Source organism: Protopterus annectens, chromosome 3.part1 (genome assembly GCF_019279795.1).
Source record: "Protopterus annectens isolate FY-2018-M chromosome 3.part1, PAN1.0, whole genome shotgun sequence".
Lineage (NCBI taxonomy): Eukaryota > Metazoa > Chordata > Ceratodontiformes > Protopteridae > Protopterus > Protopterus annectens.
In genome coordinates this window covers 1300317776-1300342523 of record NC_056732.1, presented here as the reverse complement: position 1 = coordinate 1300342523, position 24748 = coordinate 1300317776, and the positions used below count along the sequence as shown (strand labels likewise).

The 24748-nt window shown below is 43.5% G+C and overlaps 1 protein-coding gene across 7 annotated transcripts in view; it reads left to right on the top strand.

Moving 5' to 3' along the window:
• CIBAR1 (CBY1 interacting BAR domain containing 1) overlaps window positions 1–24748 on the top strand; it is a 1541282-nt gene that overhangs the window by 378305 nt on the left and 1138229 nt on the right. The window lies entirely within an intron of this gene.

The following is a 24748-nucleotide window of genomic DNA, read 5'->3' as shown; positions in this document are numbered from 1 at the left end:
AAATAACATCACGCTTGCAACTTCTCTAAGTCAATTCAAAAATAGTCTAAAACTCCACTTCGTCACACTGGCTATGTCCTTGCTCAAACCCAGACTAGCTCTGTGCCATTAACTAAAACATAAACAACTAGCTAAGATGATAAGTACTTTGTATACTGTGATAAAGAAATATGTATCCTGTCTAACTCTGTCATTATACTGCCTACCGTCCTTGCTAATATGTTATTAATGTTACATTTGTAGTAATCTCAGAAATAGTAATGGCAGTCTTGTACTTGTATGTAAGTAGCCTATGTTTTTGTTAAGTTCTTTTAGCTCATTTACTGTACCTAATTATCAATGTAACTCTGTTGGAGCTTTTCTCCCTGGGCCTCCGCTGAAAAAGGACATGTATCCAGTCGGACCATCCCGGTTAACAAATGTAAAATAAATAAATAATAAATAAAATGGTAAACCTGTGCCCAAGGGAATCAGATCACATTCCACCAGGGCTGCCTCTACCTCAGCAGCCTTTCTCAGGGGAGGTCCAACCAAAGACATTCTAGAAGCTGCTACTTGGAGCTCTGTTCATACCTTCACAAAGCATTATCATTTGCCCCTCTTCTCTAAATCCAGGGCAGGCTTTGCCACTGCAGATGTTCATCGTGTTTCACTGTTGCAGTCATTACACTTGGGTTATCCCGCTGGCAGGCGACCCGTAGTCTGCCCGAGTTCCAAAGTCTTGGTCCGGCATCTGTTGCTGTCGCCTCTTCCCTGACGTCAGTGCGCCATTTTCTGCAGTCTTTCTTGCCGCGCGGTGCCCGAAGAATAAGCAGTTCGCAAGTGCCGGTCGGCCGACTCCTGAGATTTTCAAAATTGAATTTCAGAACCGAAGTCTTCAATAAAGCTAAGTACCCCGTTTGGGAAACTTTTTCTTGCTCCAGACCGATGTCAGTAAAAGTTAATAATTATATTTCTTGTGGGAAGCAATACCTCATAAGGACTTCCACTCTTACTGCATTCCTTGCCTAGGCCCTGACCACGACATCCCTAGTTGTCGGTTTTGTGCTAGATTTAATAAACGCACTATTAAACGCCTGATTTTGCTTTACATTGTTTTGGACGAAGATTTAATTACATAATGCCGTCGGAACAACCGACGACTGGAATGTATAAAAAAGACAAAGAAAAAGACAGGCATCCGAGGTCCAAAACCGATGACGAAGTCTCTTCTAGGCCAGTCGTCGGTTCTCATTGAGGCGCTTTTGCAGCCCCCGACACCCACTACCTCAGAGCCACACGCCGCAACCGACATCCACGTGAAGACACCGAGGCCTGTGGAAACTCCAAGGTATTGGGCCTACGGAAAATATACCCTCAGATGGGTCCAGAGCCGCTGAGCAGGCACCGGCTTCTGAGGGTGTTTTCAGACCTTCACGGCGTACAATTAAAGCTACTACAGCAGCAAAGGCAAAGTCAAAAACACCATTAAAGACAAGTGCAGCATTCTCCAGAACAGTCATCCATGCCTAAGAAACAGATGCTTAAAATGGCCGAAGACCCTATTACTTTAATCAGGGGCTCCCATCCCCCTCCTGACAAAAGGCCTAGGCAAGACACTGATTATGATTCCTCTGATCAGGTTTCCATTTCTTCTGATTCTTCCTCTGACCAGGGCTATTCTCTCCCTCCCTATGAGGACTTTGATGCTGAAGAGTCCATTCCTTCAGCCTCACCTCCTGAGGATTACTCTTTTGGGGAAACCCTGCACTCCATGAGGGAACACTTCCATTGGGAGAGCCAGGATTACTCAGAATCCAAGAAAAGGCTCAGAGATTTCCTTCTATTGCCTCAGCACAGGCCCTTGGCTATCCCCCTGTGCTTGATATGGTTGATGATGATTTTTCAGAATCCAGTCTGTCTCCAGATTCTTTATCCCCTGCACCAGTAAAGCCAGACAGGTACTACAGGGTCCCTGACTCTCAGAAATGTTTTACAAAAACCCCACTGCGGACCCAGAAACTATTTCTCAGGGTCCAAAAGGGGTTAGAGCTTCCACTGCCAAAAATCCTGTCCCCTCAGATAGGGATTCCAGAGCTCTGGACAGATGGGGGAAAAAAAGTTTACACTTCTGCTACTTTAGCTGTAAGAGCTTTAAACTGTCAGTTTCACATGCTTAAATATCAGCAGTATCTCATGTCATTGTTAAAGCAGAAAATGGTTACAAATACAGAAGGTCCTGACTGTAAAAAAATGCAGGATTTATTGCATGCAGTTGAACAAGTGGGAAAGCATACTCTGCAATGTGGTTTTGATTCATTAGAGGCTTCTTGCAGAGCTGCAGTTACAGGCTCAGTTATTCGAAGACATGCTTGGTTGAAAGACAAAAGTTTACCTGACCATGTTAAAATGAAATTATTGGATGCTCCACTACAGCATGATACTTTGTTTGGTGTTAAGGCAGAAGAGGTTTTAAAGAAAATAGAGGATAAAGCAAAGTCAATGCAAACTGTGAAAGATTTCTTACAGGTTCAGCCACCTAGATTTAGCAGGAACTGGCCTTTTAAAAATTGGTCCTTTCCAGTGTCAGACGGGCCACAAAGAGGCAGATACAGTAGCCCAAGAGGCAGATCTCAGCCCCAAGGCTCCTACAGACCTAAACAATGGGGTTCTTCAGCCCCCAAAGGAGGAGAAGACAAATCACAATTTTATAGAAAACAGTCACAATGACTTCCCTCTGCAAATGCCAAGCACTTACCAGTTGACAGCACCCCTAGGGGGAAAGCTAGCACTTTTCTCAAAAAATTGGCACATGATCACCCAAGACCAATGGGTGTTGAATATAGTTTCTCAAGGGTACAGGTTCTACTTCCACACACTTCCAAAACCAAAAGGTATGCCAAACCTGCCTCAAAAACCAATGGGCAGAGGCACAAAAACAGATTGCAGCTCTTATGGATATGTGAGCTATTCAAAATGTCCCACAAGAAGAACAGGGCCAAGGATTTTACTCATGACTTTTCCTAGTACCCAGGAAGGACAAAGCATGGAGACCAATACTGGACCTGTCAATCATAAATACTTTCCTGGATGTTCCAAAATTCAAAATGTTAACACTACAACAACTCTTGCCCATGTTGGGCAAAGAGGCTTGGCTAGTTACTTTGGATCTCAAGGAGGCATACCTGTATGTCCCAATCAGACAATCGTGCAGAAGATACCTCAGATTTATAGCAGGCTCAATGCATTATCAATTCTCTGCACTGCCCTTTGGCTTATCTACTGCGCCCAGGGTCTTCACAAAATGCCTGGCACCAGTAATTGCATTCTGCAGGCAAAAAGGAATTGAAATATATCCCTACTTGGACGACTGCCTTATTCAAGCAGAGAGCAAGGACATTCTTCTAAAGCACCTGGAGTTTGTAAAACGATTACTAATTTGCCTAGGGTACACAGTAAACGAAAATAAATCAAAACTAGTGCCCTCTCAAGAGATAATATTCCTGGGTGCAAGCTTGAATACAACTACCCAGATGGCTTATCTCACACCAGACAAAGACAACTGACTCATTACTTTCAAATGATGGCAACAAAGACCCAGCTCCCTGCAAGAAAAATTCTGCAGGCCCTGGGTTTCATGGCATCTTGCATTCTACTAATTCCATATGCCAAACTGCATATGAGGAAACTACAATGGTATCTAAAAAGTGTTTGGACTCAGTATTGTCACAGCCTAGAGACAATCATAACCTTGATTCCCTGCCTACAACAGGAGTTTCGATGGTGGTCACAGGCCTGTCACCACAACAAGGGACAGCCTTTCACCTTACCTACAGCCAGGCAAACAATAACAACGGATGCATCGGATTACACCTGGGGAGCACATATGGCAGGAAAATGTATTCAGGGCACGTGGCCCAAGGAACAACTGTATCTTCACATCAATCAAAAAGAGATGCTAGCTGTACAGAATGTCCTGACAGCCTTCAAGGACCTAATAAATCCAGGTCAATTATTAACAAAGATGGACAATACCACAGTTATGTGGTACATAAGCAAGGGGGCACACATTCCTACCCCCTATGCAGACAAGCCATGACTTTGTGGAACACAGCACTGTCTTACCAGGTACATCTGCAAGCACAATTCCTGCCAGGAACAAAAAATACACTGGCAGACGAACTAAGCAGAAATCTCATGGATCCTCATGAATGGAAGCTGAATCCACAATTGTTCAACATGATAACAAGGGAATGGGGATGCCCAGACATAGATCTATTTGCCTCCCCTCACAATTGCCAATTACAGAAATTTTGCACAAGGACTTATCGCTTTCAAGCATGGAAAGTGGATGCTCTATCTTTCAACTGGAAAAATCTGACAGTCTATGCCTTCCCTCCGATGCCCCTTCTCACCAAGGTGCTTCTGAAAGTCAGACAAGAGAGGCCAAAAATGATCCTGATTGCACCAGACTGTCCACGCCAGCACTGGTACCCAATCCTAAAGATTTTGTCCCAAGGCCCGCCTTGGCCTCTACCTCAAATCCCTCATCTTCTGACACAGCAAAACAATCAGATTCTGCACAGTCAACTCGGAACCTTAAACCTGGCAGCATGGCAGATAATGTAGCCACTCAGACTGCACCTCTCTCTAAAGCTGTTTTGGATGTAATTTTGGAAGCCTGGAGACCCAGCACTAAGAAATCCTATGCGGAAAAATGGAAGAGATCCTATGCTTGGAACCAGGCACAAGGCCTCGACCCACTGGTCCCTAATATGCCTGAGATTTTACAATACCTGACTGAGATGTTGGACAAAGGCCTGTCTTTTTCTTCTATTAAAATCCATGCCTCTGCCATTTCAGCTCATTACAATACGGATCCTCCTATTTTTTCACATCCTCTACTACGACAGTACCTCAGAGGGGCAAAGAATATAAGACTACTTGGGACCTCAATTTTGTTTTAGAAAAACTAACACTGCCTCCTTTTGAACCAGCCAGCACAACTGATCTAAAATTCTTGTCATGGAAAACTGCTCTGCTCCTAGCAATAACATCAGCAAGAAGAGTTTCAGAGTTACAAGCATTGATGGCTGTGGAACCTTTCCTCATTTTTCACCAGGACAGGGTTTCTCTAAGGACGAACCCAACATTCATGCCAAAAGTGGTCTCCAATGTAGCCTTAAACCAAACTATTCATTTGCCTACTTTCTACCCAAATCCCCAGAATAAAGGGGAAAGACTTCTGCATGCTTTGGATATTCACAGGCAGCTACGATTTTACTTGGACAAAACAAAAGCTTTCAGAAAAACTGAGCAACTGTTTGTAGCATATGCTGCAGGATCACAAGGAAAACCTATTACAAAGCAGACAGTCTCCAAATGGATAGGACACTGCATCCGCTTCTGTCATGCACAACATGGCAAATCTGTGCCTAAGGGCATTAGGCCTCATTCTACCAGAGCAGCAGCCACTTCAGCAGCTTTCCTCGGAGGGGTACCAATCAAAGACATATTAGAAGCTGCAACCTGGAGCTCAGTGCACACTTTTACCAAGCACTACCACCTACCTCTGTACTCCAAATCCAGAGCAGGCTTTGCCACTGCAGTTCTGCAAGGCTTGTTAGCCTCGCCAAATTCAATCTAGACCCAGCCACCCTGCCTAAGCTTTGGGATTCTACCCAAGTATAATGACTGCAACAGTGAAACACGATGAACCTAGTACAGTTGTGTACCTACCATAAATGTAGATGTTCAAGTGTATTCACTGTTGTAGTCCTGGTTACCCCCCCCCCCCCTTTGCTGGGACTATTCTGTACTTCTCAACTCTATACAACCTATGTGGTGTATTTGCTTTTAGAAGAAGAAAATGTTTTTATGATATATGCATGGTTGTTTGGCATATTTTTATCTTTACAGCCTTCATATCTGGGGGCATCTGGGGCAAGAAAAACTGAAGAAAATGGCGTTGGTTGCAACTTTTATACCCCTGGCGCACTGACGTCAACGAAGAGGCAACAGCAACCGACGCCGGACCAAGACTTTGGAACTCGGGCCGACTACGGGTCACCTGCCAGCGGGATAACCCAAGTGTAATGACTGCAACAGTGAATACACTCGAACATCTACATTTATGGTAGGTACGCAGCTGTACTTTCTGCAGGGCCTTATAGCCGCTCCTAGTGCTATTTAGTTCCATCTTCCCATCCATAGCTTTGGGATTTTACCCAAATGTAATGACTGCAGCAGTGAAACACGAAGAACATAGTACAGTTGTGTACACTTACCATAAATGTAGATGTTAGAGTGTATTCACTGTTGCAGTCCGGGTTACCCACCTGCTATCCCCCTTTTCTATAACTTGTCTTTCCTTCACTGTAGTCTAAAGCCTTTGTGGTGTATTTGCTTTTAGATGAAGGTAAAGTTTATGTTGCTAAAAGTGCATTTACATATATTACTGTTTATTTATATGTATGTATGTATGTATATATATATATATATATATATATATATTTTTTTCTTTTCTTTTTTTGCTCCCCATTAGGGGGGCACCTGACATCTGGGGCAAGAAAAACTGAATAAAATGGTGTCGGCTGCATGTTTTATACCCCTGACGACCTGACGTCATGGAAGAGGAGACAGCAACCGACGCAGGACTCAAGACTTTGTTATTCAGGCCAACTGAGGGCAACCTGCCAGCAGATTACCCAAATGTAATGACTGCAATAGTGAATACACTCTAACATCTACATTTATGGTAAAGTACACAACTGTACTTTCTCTGTTGTCAGCATGCTATTTCTATCTTACTATGCTGAACTTCAGATCGTCTGTAACAAATTTTACTAGAAAGTTCAAGTAATGTTTGAGCTGCTTTGGATCATGGTGAACATGATTGCATAGCCTTTTACTGTAGTTCACCAACAGCACATATTTACACACACACACACACACACACGATGTGACTGAATTTAATGCCGTTTTTTCCCCTTTTAATTTATAAGCTATCATGCTGCTCTTCTTTGTCATATTTCAACTGTGTAGCTTCCGAAGGTAGCTACATAAGACATGATAATTTTACCATCACATTGGCACAGTATATATGTGGAAACTGAAGCACATGACTTATTAGCAACCCATAGCTGTAATGTTTGTGTCATAAACAGAGGTAATTTACACGTGCACTGACTATGGGAGCTTTTTTTTCTTTCCACCCCCTTCCAAAAAATAGTTCTCAGTGTCAGTGCATGTGTAAATTGCCTTGTTCCTGACACAAACATTATGGCTATGGGTTGCTAATAAGTTGCTTGCTTCAGTTTCCATCTGCAAACTGTGTTTACTTTGGGCAAATTAACTGAAGAAACATTGTTGCTTTTTACTGACCTTAGACTGGCACCCAATAAGCTTGCATTTTTAAAAGGTTCATTAAATAATGTATTAGTACATTTATATATATATATGTATATGTATATATATATATATATATATATATATATATATATATAAATCATTCTGCAGAAGAACACACACAGTCCAGCTTCTGCTGGGGAAAAATGAGGTCAGGTGATGAAGACAAAACAGTCTGAGTCATGGAAGTCACGGTCATGAAATGTAACATGATCAAAACAGTGTAAGAAACTTCTCTGTGTGGAAGATTTTCAGTCCATATATTTCTTGTTAATCACTGTATATTAATCAAATCAGACAATAGTAGTAGAAGTAGTGAACAAACTCGTCTTAAGTCAAAACAAAACAAAAAATAATAATAGACAATATATAATTGTACAGCATTACTAAGTATTCGAAAGTAATCCAAGCAAGGCAGGCAGTCTGTTTCCAGTCAAAAATCCTTTATTAAGTACACAGACAAGCGATCCAAGTAAAACAAAAATAGAGTAATAATTTCCTCACAAGCTTTCTAAATGTGTGTATGTATATGTATATATGTATATGTATATATATATATATATATATATATATATATATATATATATATATATATATACTTTTTATCAGGCATGGGGAGTGGTTTATTGTGCTGTAAAACAAAGTGTTATTGGTACACATGTTAAATTCACATCTCTTTCCCCATCAGTGTGACATGATTGCCAAAATGAACTAAGGCTGATATATTTCCAGCCATGTAGTATATTGTCTTGGATAAAATCACAGACTTATAATCTACATAATAATCTGGTTAAATAAGAGGTACCACATCATTATAAATTTTACTTAAAGTACATAAGGGTTATATATTATTATGACAGCTACTAAGTAGGGCAGGACCAGCTTGAATGTCACACTGTTGGGGGAAGGGATGTGAATTTAACATGTTTACCAATAACACTTTGTTTTACAGCACAATAAACCACTCCCATGCCTGATAAAAAGTATGTATATATTTAGAAAGCTTGTGAGGAAATTATTACTCTATTTTTGGTTTACTTGGATCGCTTGTCTTTGTATTTATAAAGGATTTTCGACTGGAAGCAGACTGCCTGCCTTGCTCGGATTACTTTCAAATACTTAGTAATGCTGTACAATTATATATTGTCTATTGTTATTTTTTGTTTTGTTTTGACTTGACACGAGTTTGCTCGCTACTTCTACTACTATTGTCTGATCTGATTAATATACAGTGATTAACTAGAAATATATGGACTGAAAATCTTCCACACAGAGAAGTTTCTTACACTGTTTTGTTTTTGGACCCACTACACTTTAGTGGGTTGTTTTGAGACTTCGGGGATACCACGGAGATTACTTTTGAAATGTAACATGATCTTACTATTCTTACTCCTTGTAAATCTGTCATTATACTTTATTACTTGACAGAGTCAGTTGTACTTTTGTTTATGGTGAGAATCAGTCAGTTATAACTCAATGACTGAATTGACTGGGAGTTTATACGTTAGACTGCAGGTACTGACGTGTAATGCAAGCATACATTTTGATAGCAGGCAGTGTCATAACTGTAATAAAAATGAAATACTGAGCCCTATCAATGAAAACATGTTGATTGCATCTCAAGCTCAGAAGAGAGACAAAAGAGCAGCCTGAAATGTGTCTATCTGATCGTGTGTGTGTAAAATCATCTTTTGTGTGCAGGGAGTATTACAAGAAAATGATTTTATGTCAAAGCTATGTAAGTGAAACTTGTCTGCTGACTGAAGTATACATAGATGGACTACAGAGTGCAGACCCTTGTATTCTCAGACAGGCTATAATAATGTATATTTGGGGCTCCTTTATGTGGAATAGCTACTGCTTAATGGGGGTAAGTTTGCAATAAATATTATACAACCTTCTCTTTTCTCCTTTGATTTGCCTTTTCAGCTTTATCCACAGCAACAATTAGTTTGTGTAAATATTTAATCTATTTAATTGGAAAACTATATATATATATATATGTGTGTGTGTGTGTGTATATGTATGTATATATATATATATATATATATATATATATATATATATATATATATATATATATATACACACACACACACACACACACACACACACACAGGTGTGTGTGTGTGTGTGTGTGTGTGTGTGTGAGATATAGCATGCAGACAGCACATTCATTTCCAGTAAAAGGGTCCTTTGGAAAAGATGGCATTCTCATACCATTACTTAATTAGCTGTGTTACAAGTATCATGATATTGTACCTTTTTGCATCCATTACAGTAAAATTGTTGGCGAGTGCTTTTATCTTCAGTTGTGCGTTAACTTAATTGTATATTAGCTGCGTTGTAAGTATCATGATATTGTACCTTTTTGCATTCATTACAATACAATTGTCAGTAAGTGCTTTCCTCTTCACTTGTGCATAACTTAAATGTGTGATGAACAAGTAATGTCAGATGCCAAGATGTACAGAAGCATCTTCCTTTATTACAATAAATTTGACACATTTGTCTTATACATATTTCAGTCATATTAAACGGTATCTGTATTCACTGGGATGAGTGGCTGAGCCTGAACTTGGCCCTTTGTGATAAGTACACAACTCCAGTTAAACCAATATAAATAAAAAGAAAGAATATTTGTGCTTGCTTTCTGGATTCTGTACATAATATTTTAGGGCTGACTTAGATGAAATATTTGATCTTTAGCTTTGGTCTTTTGTCAGGCTTTTATAATTCCTTAAGCATCCTTGGTAATGGGCATTACTAGTGGATTTCTTTCATAATTAAATAATAGTTAAACATGGTAAATGGACAAATTAATACAGTAATAAATACACAGAATTAACGCACGCTGATGCAGCCTTCTGTACTCCTCTAGAAAACAAAAGCAGGACTGTAGACTTATGTTGTTCTAGTAAGTAAAAAAGAGGATTTGGACATCTAAATTTTATCTTGAGTTTTCCATTATCAGCTGCATAAGTGGCAAATACTCATATCATTGCTATAGCCTTCCTGTGTCCTGACAGAGTGCTCTTCAAGCTATCTGGAGGTATACAGAGCTGAGTATATTTTTCTGGCACTTCAGAGTTGTGTACTGGTAATTGTTGTTTGACTAATTTTATGTCATTGCTGGCTGACTTCAATGTTGTGCACTGTTATTTTTGCTTCACTGTATAGTTTTTCAGGTCTCTGCTGAAGGTGTTGGTTTTCCCATAGCCACTCTCCCTATTCCTGTCTTGTTGTTTAAATTTGGAGGTTTTTGCAGTTGCCCACCCCCACTGTAGATTTGATCTGGGACACTCCCCCCAGTCCCATCTCTTTACCTCATTCTACCTAATAGACTCCTTCTGCACTTGTTTTTAGTCATTTTTAATTTAATTGCATTTTTTAAACTGTTTGGTCTAACATTGCTACATACTCAAGTATGCTGGCTTGCACTGCATTTGAATTGTTTTTACTGCTGTTTTAGCTACGTTTCTGTATGTATATATATATATATATATATATATATATATATATATATATATATATTAAAAAAACAAAACAAACAAAAAAAACCTTTCCTGCAACTAGTGTAGTCCAGATTCAGATTTGCTGTATCCAGGACTGTATGTAAGCTTCTCAGCCCCCCCCCCCCCCAAGCTTTCTGTGTTGGAGGGAAGCCTTCTAGCTTATCAGTGGGAGTGGTAAGCACTAGGTAACCTATCTACCACACAAGGAGTGGTTCTGGCCCAGAAATTGTAGTTATTGGCCGTTTGGGCAGTTTTTCCATCTCTCTCAACTTTCTGATTTAAAAGCCCACATTTGCCCCCCCCCCCTTTCCTGTAACTAGTTTAGTCCAGATACAAATTCTTAGTTTTAGCACTTGAATTTGCTTATTCGTGATCAGCACTTGTTCAGAACTTGTAAGCACTAAATAACCTACTAATTACTACAGCACTCAACCTTCCTCATTACCTAGAGGGAAACAGTTTTGGTACTTACTTTCCTCACTTGCTTAGAGAAAAACAGCTCTTGTACTCACTTTCCTCACTTATCTAGAGGAAAAAAGTTTTTTATTCAGGCATGTCCAAGGGTCAGCTCCCAGTGTTCTCTCCTGTCTGTCTGATGAATCTGGGCCTCTTGGGGCAATGAAGAAATTGCCTCGTACACAGACAACCCTCTCCTCCTACCACCCAACACTACAACCTGTGAGAGATGCACTTATCTAGCCAAACTGGAGGTAAAGCTTTCTCCAATCAGGACTGAACTTGACAGTCAAGAGGAGAAGATAAACACTTGCACCACAATACACTCATCACATAGTCTCATTAAATCTACGCCACCAAAATCCACACATAGTAACACAAAAACATTCGCAGAGGCTCTCAGTAATAATCTGTCTAAGCAACAGCGACCTCCAAAGCAGAAACGCAAGTAACCTCCATCCCCCAACACAACCCAAATGACACATAGCCTGCAAGACTCAGTGTGCCACTCAACCACAGCCAATAAGGCAAAACAACGTACCCAACACACTAGTCATAGGTGACTGTATAGTCAGGCACACTGATGTCCCACTCACCAGGCTAAACAAGGAGAAGGTTACTGTCAGCTGCCTTTCGGGTGCCAGGATCTGCCACATAACCCACGCACTCAGGTCACTCCACAACAAGTACAAATATGACTCTGTCATTGACCATGTTGGTGTGAATGACCTGAGACATACCTCCCTGGACTACATGAAAAGAGACATGGAAGAGCTGTCCGATCTTGTAGCCCAGGCAGGTATGACCCTAGCCCTGAGTAGCATTCTGCCATCACCCAGAATGATGCTGCAGTACAAGGACAAAATGATTGACTTCAACAACTGGCTAAGTGTCTGGTGCCATTCTAAAGGGATCCAGTATCTGTCTGCCTGGGATGACATGGTCGACAGACCACGATGCTTTGCCAGAGATGGCCTGCACCTGTCACTCCTGGGATTCCGGATACTGGCTAAGGTTCTTGCCACCCCTGTAGTGCCTTTTTTTAGGCAAGGTTCAAATGACAAATTCACCATCGTAACAGGAACAGGCAAGCAAAAACTGAGGGTGATGCTACTCAGTGCTGGAAGTCTAAATCTCAAAATGCACTCACTCGAGGCACGCCTTAAAATGGAGAACATCGATACCTGTGCAGTGACTGAGACCTGGTTCAAGGCTCCAGAGAGCACCCCTGCACTACCATGCTATAACTCATACCACAGTTTTCGGCCATGTAACTTGGACCGGAACACCAAAGGCGGAGATGTGTCCATATTTATTAAGGATATCCACACCTCCAGGCTAGTTGCTCAGCATAATGCAGCCGAGGTTATCCAAGTGCAACTAACTCCGGGCAAAACTGCAATCCAAATTGTAGCTTGCTACAGATCACCCACCATGCACCAGGATTCACACTCCTCTTTTCTTGATGTATTGGAAAATATTAGGGTTCAACCAAACACCCTAATAATGGGCGATTTCAAGTACCCCACCATTAACTGGGAAAACTACTCGTGTATCAACTCCTACGCTCAACGCTTTCTGGAATTCATAAACTCCAATGCCCTGGATCAACTTATCCACACCCCCTTCAGGGGCAACAATATCCTAGATCTAGTCATTACCAACATCAGTGACCGGTGTTCCACACCTGAAGTCAACGCCTCATTGGTCTGATCCGACCATAAGCTAATTACCCTAGATATCCACATCCCCCCCCCCCCCCCCAATTAAGGAAACCATGGTAAAGAAATTTCTCCAAAGCCAACTTCATGCTTCTTAAGACAGAAGTGGTGAACTTTGACATCCATGCAGATGGACAATACAGTTACGACTACTGAATCCTACACAGTTGCACTTTGTAAGCACTTACATGAGTGCATGGATCGTGCTATCCCAAACAGAACCAAGACGCTATCCTTCAAATAAAGGAAGCCAATCTGGTGGTCCTTTGCCATAAACAAAACTGTACAACAGAAGGAAGAAACTGTTGCAAAAGAGTAAAATCCCATGAGTGGAGGAGATCCCTGGTCAGTCTCAGTAAGAAGCTGCAATCACTGATAAAATCCTCCAAAGCTAGTTACAAAAACAAAATCACCACTGATTCTAAAGACAACCACAAATCATTCTATAGCTATGTCAAGAATCTCAATGGCAACACTCAGATCTGCTCTGAGTTACAGCACAATGGCACTAAATATACAGATCCAACTGATATTGCCAACATCCTGGCAGATAGGTTCAGTGCTAACTTTACCCCCCTGTCACCCCCTAAAGAGCCCATCTCTATACTGGAAGAATGCAAATTTTCTGTAATCATGGCTGCACAGGTAAAAACCACACTCTCCAAAGCCAGGAACACAGCATCCATGGGACCAGACAACATCCCAGGCTGCGTTCTACACGAACTACAGAATGAACTGGCACCCCACCTAAGTGTCATGTTCAATCATAGCCTCACCTCAGGCTTTATGCCTGCTGAATGACTCACAGCGACAGTTATCCCACTCCACAAGGGGGAGCCACCACAGACCGCAGGAACTACCGCCCCATTAGCCTGACGAGCCTGGTCTACAAGGCCATGGAATGTATTATCATGGAAGTTATAAACAAAGACATTGGTAATCTCCAAACTCTGGGCCCTACCCAGTTCGAGTTTGTAAAAGGCAGATCATGTCTCCTAAACCTGATAGACTTCTTTGAAGCAGTCACCAAAGCCGTAGACAAGGGTAAGGTGGTTCACACAGCCTATCTAGATCTTGACAAGGCTTTCAACACCATCCCCCACTCTGGAATTATAGATAAACTCACTAAACTAGGTATAAATCCCTATGTCACAAGATGGGTTGCCAACTGGCTCACTGACAGAACCCACACTGTGAAAGTAGCAGACTCCAAATCCGACTTCAGACCAGTGACAAGTGGAGTACCACAGGGTTCAGTCCTGGGTCCTCTCCTGTTTGGTTTCTACTTCTGTGAAGTACAGGCTTACACAGAAGGTCTTTGGCTAACGAAGTTCGCAGATGACTGCAAATTAGGAGCCATAATCGAAACGCCTAACGATGTGGACATCCTACAAAAGGGCCTCACTGAGATGTCTGGTGTCAAAGCCATGGCCTCAAGCTCAGTGCCAAAAAGTGCATTGTCATCCCCTTTGGTAAAAACTGTGTACCCATGAACTTCCATGAACTACAACATAGGCGGTAGTATACTTAACACCAAAAGTGTGATAAGAGACCTTGGGACACAGGTGGACATAGTCTCTCCTATCACATCGCCACAGTAGTCAGGAAATCCTTCTACGTGGCATACCTCATCACAAAAGGTTTCTAATTCAGAAAAAAAGAGGTCATTGTTCCCCTCTACTCATCACTCATTAGACCCAATGTTAAGTTGTCAATCTCGCCTTCATTCTTGCTGGATGGGTTCGGAGCCGATCCTCGGCTCCGACTCGGCACTTGCTTTAGCTTAGGAACTCCTTTTACCAGCTCGAGGCAACCCTATATCCCATGATGCAAGGTGGAACTACCTCAGATCTCGTTTGCCGCTTAGCGAAAGAGGTCTCCTTTACCAGCAGAGGTAAGTGAATTTCTTGTCAAAGAAAGAGAAGCTTAGTTAGGGTTTTATTTTTCCCTTTTAGTCATAGTATAGTCTGTAGTAGTTTTACAGCCCACCCTATTCCCTTGTTTTTCAAAACTTTTATACCCTTTTTAAACTTTTAGTGTAAAGTTTTAGTTAGGCCTAAAACCCCAGTTGTTAATCCCTTCCTGTGTGTTTGTGTAGGGATTAATTTTGTGTGTTTGTTGGGGTTTGTGTGTGTTTTCTTCCTCCTAGGATATGTCTAGGGAAGGCAAGGTCTCAGGCTTCAAGAAGTGTGACTCGTGCTGTCAGAAAATGTCTCTGACAGACGGTCACACTTCTTGTGTTTATTGCCTGGGGCCTTTGCACCTGCAGGACTCATGTGCTTTGTGTCACTCTTTTAGCCAGAGAGTCCTGCAGGAGAGGAGGAATAAACTTATCCTCCGTGGCTTACTTAAGCCAAAAGGTTCTCCCTCTAAAGCAGGGTCTGGGAAACCTTCTAAGCCACCGAAGGCTCAGGCTTCAGTTTCCAAGCCTCCTCCTGTGGCTCCGGCTCCGTCGGAGCCGAGATCGGCTCCGGCTGGAACAGATGTATCTGCCTCAAAAGTAGTGGGTTCGGTGCCGGCCGGCTCCGATACCTTATCTACTGTAGCCTTGTCGGCTCCGGCTGGAGCCGACACTTTATCCAGCATCGGAGCCGAGAAACCTTCGGCTCCATCTGGTGTTCAGGGGACTTCGGCTCCGATGGCTCCATCCCGAAAGAGATCTCGGTCCCCTTCATTACTGAGTATCCACTCGGCTCCGGGGTCTCCCCTTTTGTCGGAGCGGAGCCATCGGAGCCGATCTTCGAGATCTTCCAGGCTGTCTGACCACGACTTGGAGAGGGTGGTAAGCAGGCTGTTGAAGTCTCAGGCACTGGCCCAAATGCTCCATAGCCCGTCTCAACAGACTTCGGCTATAGCCTCACCCTTGAACTTCCTCCTCCGACTCCACTTCAGAGTTCGGAGCCGGAGCTTCTCGGGACAGCGACTGTTTCGGTGCCGGAGCCGATACATCCTTCGGCTCCATCATCCTCGGCTCCGATCTCCTCCTTGAGACCTTCCTTGGAGGGATCCGGTCGTCGGGTTTCCCTTGTCGGCTCCGAGGGGCTAGTGGCATCGGACCCTTGTCCGACCCCGCTCTCCCTCTCGGGGCTTCGGCTTTGGTAAGCTCGGCGCCGACATCGGCCTCGGAGCCTTCCCTCTCAGTGGAGCCGGGCATTCCTGTTTCTTCGGAGCGGGGATATTCCGGCCTCCCGGGGAGGGGAGCCTTTGAGGTGATGAGGAGTGTCCTGGCCTCTGAGCCTGGTCAACGGTCCATCCCTCTAGCTCCTCCCTCATCAGTGCCTGCAGACGCCTCTTGCCAGCCTCTTGCTCTCAGGCCCAGGGATCCATCGCCCCAGGTTTCCCCATTGGGAATTTCCTCCTCTTCCGAGGTTTCTCCTGATCCTGCAGGGGAACCCCCTCGGAAGAGGACGTGTAAGAGGAAACACACTGACTCCCCTGAGTCTACTACATCTGATACCGACTTAGATGAGTCGGAGGGTTCCCCACGGTCCCCCTCTGAGGATGTCTCCTTTTCAGACATCCTTGAGCTCCTCAAACAGAGGGGGAATTGTCCCTCCATTGACCCCTCCGAGGATGAGTCGGTATACCTGGAGGCTTTTGGATCCCGTCCCTCCACCTCCTGGGTGTCTCCGCCTTTCGACCCACTGATGCAGGTAGTGGCTCGGAAGGTGTGGGCGGCTCCAGATTCTGTGGAACCTGTCCCCAGGAGACCATCCAAATTCATCACGGCCCCTACGGACAAACAGTTCCTTTCCAAGGGTGTCTCTGTGGATGCTATGGTGGTGGCGGCCACTAAGAAGGAACTGGCGGATCCTTCAGTACCTGTCCATCCTCCTAACAAGGACTCTAGGACCATGGACAGGTATGGAAAGCGGATGTTTTCTTCAGCGACTTTTGCTATGCGTTCGCTGAATTATCTTTGTCACTTCACCAGGCTTCAACGAGATATTCTCAAAGAACTGGGTGAAGTAGTCCAGGATCCTTCTGCTGCTGGGGCTCAGGAAAAGATTGCCTCGCAGCTTGCAATCCTGAATTCCATTTCTAACTCCTCCATGCGGCTCATATCCTATGCGGCCGATGGAGCGAGCAGGGCCGCAGGCACAGGAGTTGCTCTTAGACGCCAAGCCTGGATACGGCTTTGTAATTTTATGGACCCCTTTAAGGCGTCCTTCACTAATACCCCCTTTGATGGTTCGGCTTTGTTCGGACCTCAAGTGAAGGATACCTTGACCAGGTGTGAGCAGGACGGTAAAACTCTTTCTGCCGTTGGAGTCCAGTTTTCCACTCCTTCTTGACCATATCCCAAGGGTCAGAAGGGGAAGATGTGGTTCAAAAGCCCAAGGAGCTACACCTGACGATGTGGTCAGTTTACCCCCAGAGGCAGAGGGGTAACAATAATAGACGCCCTAGAGGCAGGGGGTCCTCAGAACCAGGGCAACAGGGAGTCTCTTCCTGAGAAGCCCTTTCAGCATCCCTGAGGTGTTGCCCGACTGTCCACCCTTGGAGGCAGTCGGGGGAAGGATTTCGCTGTACCCAGTAGCCTGGCAATCCCTATCTCAAGAGAGTTGGGTACAGTCGATCATATCCGAGGGTTACAAAATCCCCTTCGAAAGGTTTCAGCACTCTACAATCCCTTCCAGACATCTCACCCGGTCAAAGGGATTTGGCAGAACAGGAGGTTTCAAAGCTCCTACAAAAAAGAGCAGTCCAGACTGTGCCAGCAGACCAGGTAGGATCCAGCATCTACTCGAGATTCTTTTTGGTCCCCAAAAGGACGGGAGATTGGAGACCAATATTAGACCTGAGCAATCTAAACAGATTTGTCAAGAAGGCAAGATTCCGGATGGTCACGCTTCAGTCCATTCTGCCCTTTCTGGGCAAGGACAACTGGATGTGCTCTATAGACCTTCAGGACGCGTACTATCACATAAAGATACACAGGCGCTCCAGGAGGTTTCTCCGCTTTCGGCTAGGGACCAGTCATTATCAATTCAGAGCCCTGCCCTTTGGCCTCACTTCAGCCCCCAGAGTGTTCACCAAATGCATGGCAGTGGTCACAGCTCATCTGAGACGACAGGGATTCCAGGTGTTTCCCTACTTGGACGACTGGCTCCTCTCCGCCACCACCAAGTGTCAGCTTCTTCAGTCCAGAGACTACACTCTACAGCTTTGCAGGAGTTTGGGAATTTCAGTAAATTTCGAAAAATCTTCTCTGCTGCCTTGCCAATCTATCACCTTTATAGGCGCAGAATTAAACACCGTCAAAATGATAGCCAGACTAACAGAGCAAAGAATTCTGGACATCCAAAAATTCGTTCGACTTCTATTGCAAAGCAACAAGATCAAAGCCAGATTTATTCTGAAGGTTCTAGGTCTTATGGCTGCGGCCATTGTTCTTCTACCACTGGCTCGCTTCCACATGCGTCTTCTGCAGTGGATGCTATTCACGCAGTGGTCGTACCACAGTCTCCCGATGAGGCACGAAATCTTGGTCACACAGTCGTGCAGAGCTCATCTGAACTGGTGGATATCTTCCCCCCTTCTTCATCAGGGCCGACCCTTTATTCCCCCTCCTCCAGTTGCCACAGTCACTACGGATGTCTCTCTGATCGGGTGGGGGGGGCATTATCAGGGCAGGATGGTCCACGGGACGTGGCAACCCATAGAATACCATCTGCACATAAATGTCCTGGAGATGAGAGCAGTGCTTTTAACGTTGCAAGCCCTCAACGACTTTCTTCCCATGGGGACTATTGCAGTACAAACGGACAACATGTCCGTGGTCTGGTACATCAACAAGCAGGGCGGGACCAGGTCCTATCCGTTATGTCGAGAAGCTCTCAGACTTTGGCAATGGGCGATCTCTTCTCAGCGGTTTCTGATAGCAACGCACATCCCCGGCAGGTCCAACCTTTTAGCGGACAGGCTGAGCAGATCCATTCTGATGCCTCACGAGTGGTCTCTCAATCAATCTGTAGTGGATCAGATTTTTCAGAAGTGGGGCACTCCTTGTTGCGATCTTTTTGCTACTCCGCAAAACAAGTGCCCCGATTTTTTCACTCTTTTTCCCCTTCCAGGCCAACCCCTGAGAGACTCTCTAACCCAGGATTGGCCCCGGGGACTTCTGTACGCTTTTCCTCCCTTTCCCTTGATACCACAAGTCATTCAGAAAGCCACCGTTTTGAGAGCCAAGTTGATCCTCATTGCCCCATATTGGCCTCGACAAATTTGGTTTCCGTCTCTGCATCGTCACCTTCTGGTGCAGCCCTGGCATCTGGACCCAGTTCCGGATCTCTTGATCCACCAGTCGGGTCAGCAGCACCGAGCCATTCATTCTCTCAACCTCACTGCTTGGTTGCTCCACTTCCTACCCTAGCCAGGCTACCGATGATTTCGGACTCAGTCAGAGACATTTTAGTGTCTTCTTTGAAGTCGTCCACTAGGACTGTTTATGCTAGCAAGTGGCGACGTTTTTCTATTTGGGCAAATTCAAAAAATATTGATCCCTTTACTGCTCCTGTACATTCGGTTTTAGATTTCCTGGCGGAGGTTTTTCATTCAGGATCCTCTTCATCTACAGTCAAAGTACAACTGGCTGCTATTTCCAAGTATCATGTTGGCTTGCATGACAATAACATTATGTCTCATAGATTATGCAAAGCCTTTCTGAGAGGAGTTTTTCTCCTAAAACCACCTATAAAGCATCCTCCTCCGCAATGGGATCTAAACTTAATGTTGGCATCCTTGATACTACCTCCCTTCGAACCGTCTGCTTCATGTTCTTTGAAATTATTGACCTGGAAAACTATATTTTTACTGGCTGTCACTTCTGCAAGAAGAGTTTCCGAGATTCAAGCTCTCTGCATTCGTTCCCCTTATTTGGTTTTTCATAAGGACAGGGTATCATTAAGAACTAACCCTTCTTTTCTTCCCAAAGTCGTATCTCAAACCAACATTAACCAATCTATAGACCTACCAGTCTTTTTCCCAAACTATTCGGACAGAGCTGAACAGAAACTGCATTTTTTGGATGTCCATCGTCAGCTCAGGTACTATTTGCATAGAACTAAGCAATTCAGAAAATCGGACCAATTATTTGTCTCCTATGCAGAAAACAGGATAGGTCTTCCAGTCTCTAAAGTGACCTTATCCAGATGGTTAACTTCCACTATTTCCTATGTATACTCTCTCAGAGGCAAGCAGCTATCTTCTAAGCCAAAAGCACACTCAACCAGGAGTCTATCCACTTCTGCAGCTTTTCAGGATAGACTACCCATTGATACCATTTGTGCAGCAGCTACTTGGGCTACGCTTCATACTTTTGTCTCTCATTACAAATTGGACTTGGCCTCCAGAGATAGGGCCAGTTTTGGTTCCACAGTTCTCAAGAGTCTGTTCCATTGAGCCACCCGGGATACAGGTGCTAGGGACGCGGTCCCATCCAGCAAGAATGAAGGCGAGATTGACAACTTAACATTTAGAAGTTATGTACCTACCATAACGTTCCATGTTAGTTGTCTTCTCTCGCCTTCTTTCTTGCGTCCCTCCCTCCTTCCCCCTGGCCTGGACAGATCTTAAAGAGTTCCTGTTAGGTTGTTTCCTCCTGAGCCTTCATATGAGGACTTCTATTAGGATCTTGTGTTCCTAATTATGTTAGGATAGTCTTTAGCAGGGTAGGTTAGCTACCAAACGAGATCTGAGGTAGTTCCGCCTTGCATCATGGGATATAGGGTTGCCTCGAGCTGGTAAAAGGAGTTCCTAAGCTAAAGCAGTGCAGTGGAGCCGAGGATCGGCTCCGAACCCATCCAGCAAGAAAGAAGGCGAGAGAAGACAACTAACATGGAACGTTATGGTAGGTACATAACTTCTAATTATAGAGTACAACACCCTTTTTGTTATGTACCTCACAAGACATCTACAACAACTGGTAAGGCCTCAGAAATACCTCACAAAGAGGATTACTGGCCTCAAACAGATGCCGTATGCAGACAGTCTCAAAAAACTCCAGCTTTACTCCGTCGCATATCACCTACTCAGAGGTGATCTCTGCCTAACATACAAAGCTGTGTCAAACCCAGAGCTTTTGGACATGCTGCACTTAAAGAAATCCCAATCCCTCCGAGCTAAACTTTCTAGGGACCTAAACTTTGTCACCACAATAAACAGAACATGCCGGAGGGATAGATTCCTGTCCCAGAGACTTCCTATACTCTGCAATAAACTACCTATCTATATCAAACAAAGCTCCTCATTAACAGTCTTCAAGAAAAATCTTGATGATTGGATGGGAAATAGGAAATTCACCTCGGGGATCACCTCAGTGGCTCTGCTCGACAGTAGCACAGGAAAATAATTTTCTTGGGTGGCAAAAGCCAGGGTACCTTTTTGGCTGGGCTTGTATAGGCCCCAGGGCCGATAGCCTAGTTACCTACCTATGAATCTATGAGTTGCGTTTTAATGGCATTTTGGCAAGATAAGTGTTATGAGTGTCCCATTATAATCTCCTAAACTGCTAAATAAGACAGAAATTAACTATGGTAATAGCAAGTCACTTTTGAAGTTAACTAGATACCATATGACTTTTTACCTCTTCATTTCTTTCAAGAAATCAGTTATTGATTGGATAAGATGTTGGTAGTCTAAAACAGAAAGGATGCTGCCTACATTAAATCATCTTAAAATAGTAGCCCATCTCCATTTGCACAGTACTCCTGAATAATGCTTTCATACAGTGCCAGCAGTAGTATATCGCTGACTGGGTATTACAGGCACATGCTAACATTATCTGTATCAATCTGCCTCGTTCAAGGGAATACAACTATGTTAGTGAATGTAAAAAAAATAGAATGTAATATTTTGTCTACAAAATACCATAGATTGAGAATGGGTACTGGGAAGGCATTTCATAATCTGAGCAACACAAAATAAGTATTTGTTTAATTATTCTTCTTTCTACCTACCTATTTTATATGTATGTATCCCTCCATCTCTGTCTACAGATGTAGCTACACTGTGTGGCCTGTGTCCTGAGTCTTGTCTGAAAAAGTCCTGAGAGGGACCAATTCACTCTTTTTTTATATAGAAACCTTTCGGAAATAATAAAATGTTTAGGCTCTTGGTTACTTTATCCATCATTGTCCTTTATAATCTCCACTTACTATACGTACTTGTGCACCGTCTTTCCCCTCTGCAGGTTTCCTCTTGTTTTGCGACCATTTCTTCTATTACTTCCCTAACCATATATTTCAAGTCCTCTTCTATCTCTCGCTGTTTCATTTCCATATTTTGTCAAATCTTCCCACTCCTCAAAAAGTTTTCATAGGCCAACTATAGATCCATAAATCCCACTAGTCTCATATGCAAAGCCATGAGAAAAATGTTTATGGAAATGATCAATAATAATATAGGAAACCTCCAGACACTGGACCCAGTCCAGTTTAGTTTTATTTCAAGGGAAGATCATGCCTTCTTAACCTGATGGACTTCTAAGAGAAGGTGACCATAGCAATGGATGAGGGAAAAGCAGTTCACACTGCCTGCTTTGACCTGGCCTAGGCATTTGACACAATACCCCACTTGGGTATTGTTGACAAACTCAAGAAGTTAAGTATAGACCCTTATGTCACATGGCGGATAGCCAGGTGGCTCACAGACAGGACCCAGGAAGTTTTAATTGTAGAGTCCACATCTACAAAGAGGCCAGTCACCAGTGGAGTCCCTCAGGGATCAGTCCTGGGACTGCTCCTTTTTGGCATCTACTTCTCTGAAGTTGAAACCAATGTCAAGGGCCTCTGACTGACCAAATTTGCAGATGATTACAAATTAGGAGCTGCCATAGAATCCCCTATAGAGACTAATGTTCTCCAAGAAGGGTTGACACAGACAAATAAGTGGTTTCAGAGCCATGGACTAAAACTAAATGCCAGGAAATGTATAATAGTGTCCTTTGGGAATTTACCCCTTCCCCCACTAACTATCATATCGACAACACACCCCCAAGAGTCGACCCAGTAGCCAGAGACTTTAATAAGAGACACACAGATAGTAATGTAGCTTTTCACTATCACATGTCTGCAGATTCTGTGTTGTGCAATTTATAAACCAAGGTATGGAATCTTTATCCAAGAAGATCATTGTTCCACTGTATTCAGCATTAATCAGACCTATCATAGAGTACAATGCCCTTTTTGGTATGTACCTAACCAGGCACATCCAGCAGTAGGAACGTCAACAGAGGTTCTTCACTAAAAGAATACAGGGCTTAAATAACATGTCCTGTGCATACCACCTCAAAGCCCTTTCCCTGTATTCTGTCTCCTCGGGCTGCTGAAGGGAGCTCTGTGCCTTGCAAGCAAGGCATCATTGGACCCAAACTCTGATGGACCTCCTGCTTATCCACAAAACAAACAGCTCTAAAAAATTTAAACCTTGTCAGTGATAGAGATAGGACCTGGTGGAGAGACAAGTATGTATCCCAGAGACTACCCCTTTTCTGGAACAGGCTCACCATCCATGTGAAGCAGCGTTCCTCCCTAACCCAATTCAAGAACAATATAATCCAAAATGAAAGGCCAGGAACCAATGCACCATGAAACCAAAACCTTTTTTTTACAGACGGAATCTATTCTCTTAGCGCCTCGGCTAGCAAATAGTCAAGCCGAGGCGCTAATTGAATAGATTCAGTGTGTAAATAAAGATTTTGGTTTTATGGTGCATTGGTTTCTGGTCTTCCGTGTTGGATTATAGTTTCATTGCCTTTTGGTGGTTGTACCAATTCAAGAAGAACGTGGAAAATGGATGGGGAACAGAAAATTCATTCCTGGTTTGCCACCTTTTTCTCTAATGAACACATGCAGCCTGTAAATGTTTCATCTCCCAGACTCCTACTTATACTTGCCAGGAGTACCAGAACTTGTCAGAAATTTGCGATGCATGGCTAGGCTTAAGAAATCTGCAGTGGTCATTAGCCTAGTACAAACCTATGAGCCAGTATGAATTAAATAAGGTTCACCCCTTTTAAGCGGTTAAAGACATAGATGTCATTTGCAGGGTTATGCTTGTTCTGAGAGTAAATGTCAGGACATTATATAGCCCAACTTTACTGATGAAGGAGAGACTATTTGAGTGGAAAAGGTAGAGGCAATATTTGAGAGGATCAGATCAAGGATATTTTGGCCTCAAGTGGGTTCACTATTTTATTTAGGTAGTTTCTGTTTATCATATGCAATAATCTCTGATTCTACTCTACATTAGCGGTGTAGGCGCTCCAGTCTGCGGCAGGGTGATTGAAGCCACCTTAAATTATGGAGTTGTTTATAGGAATTTATTATAAAACATGCAGGAGTTTTAACATTATTATCTGGGGACATGGAGGGGGTTCTGTACATTGCTAGAAATTAGAAGCTTGACTTGACCATGGTAAACTGAACTTTGAGGAGATGAATGGGTCTCTGGGTATTCATCTAGATGGATCTACCTGACAAATCTGGAGACACCACTGCAGTTTCCATCATGCCTGAAGGCATGGTAGATGCAAAACCCCAATATGGAGGGAGTGCTTTCTTTACATTTATACCAAGTCTCTGGAACTACACATACCTGGATGTGTTCCAGATGCAGGAGAGCCTCAAGATCAAGTAATTTGTTATTGAGACTCCAGGTGTTGAAAGG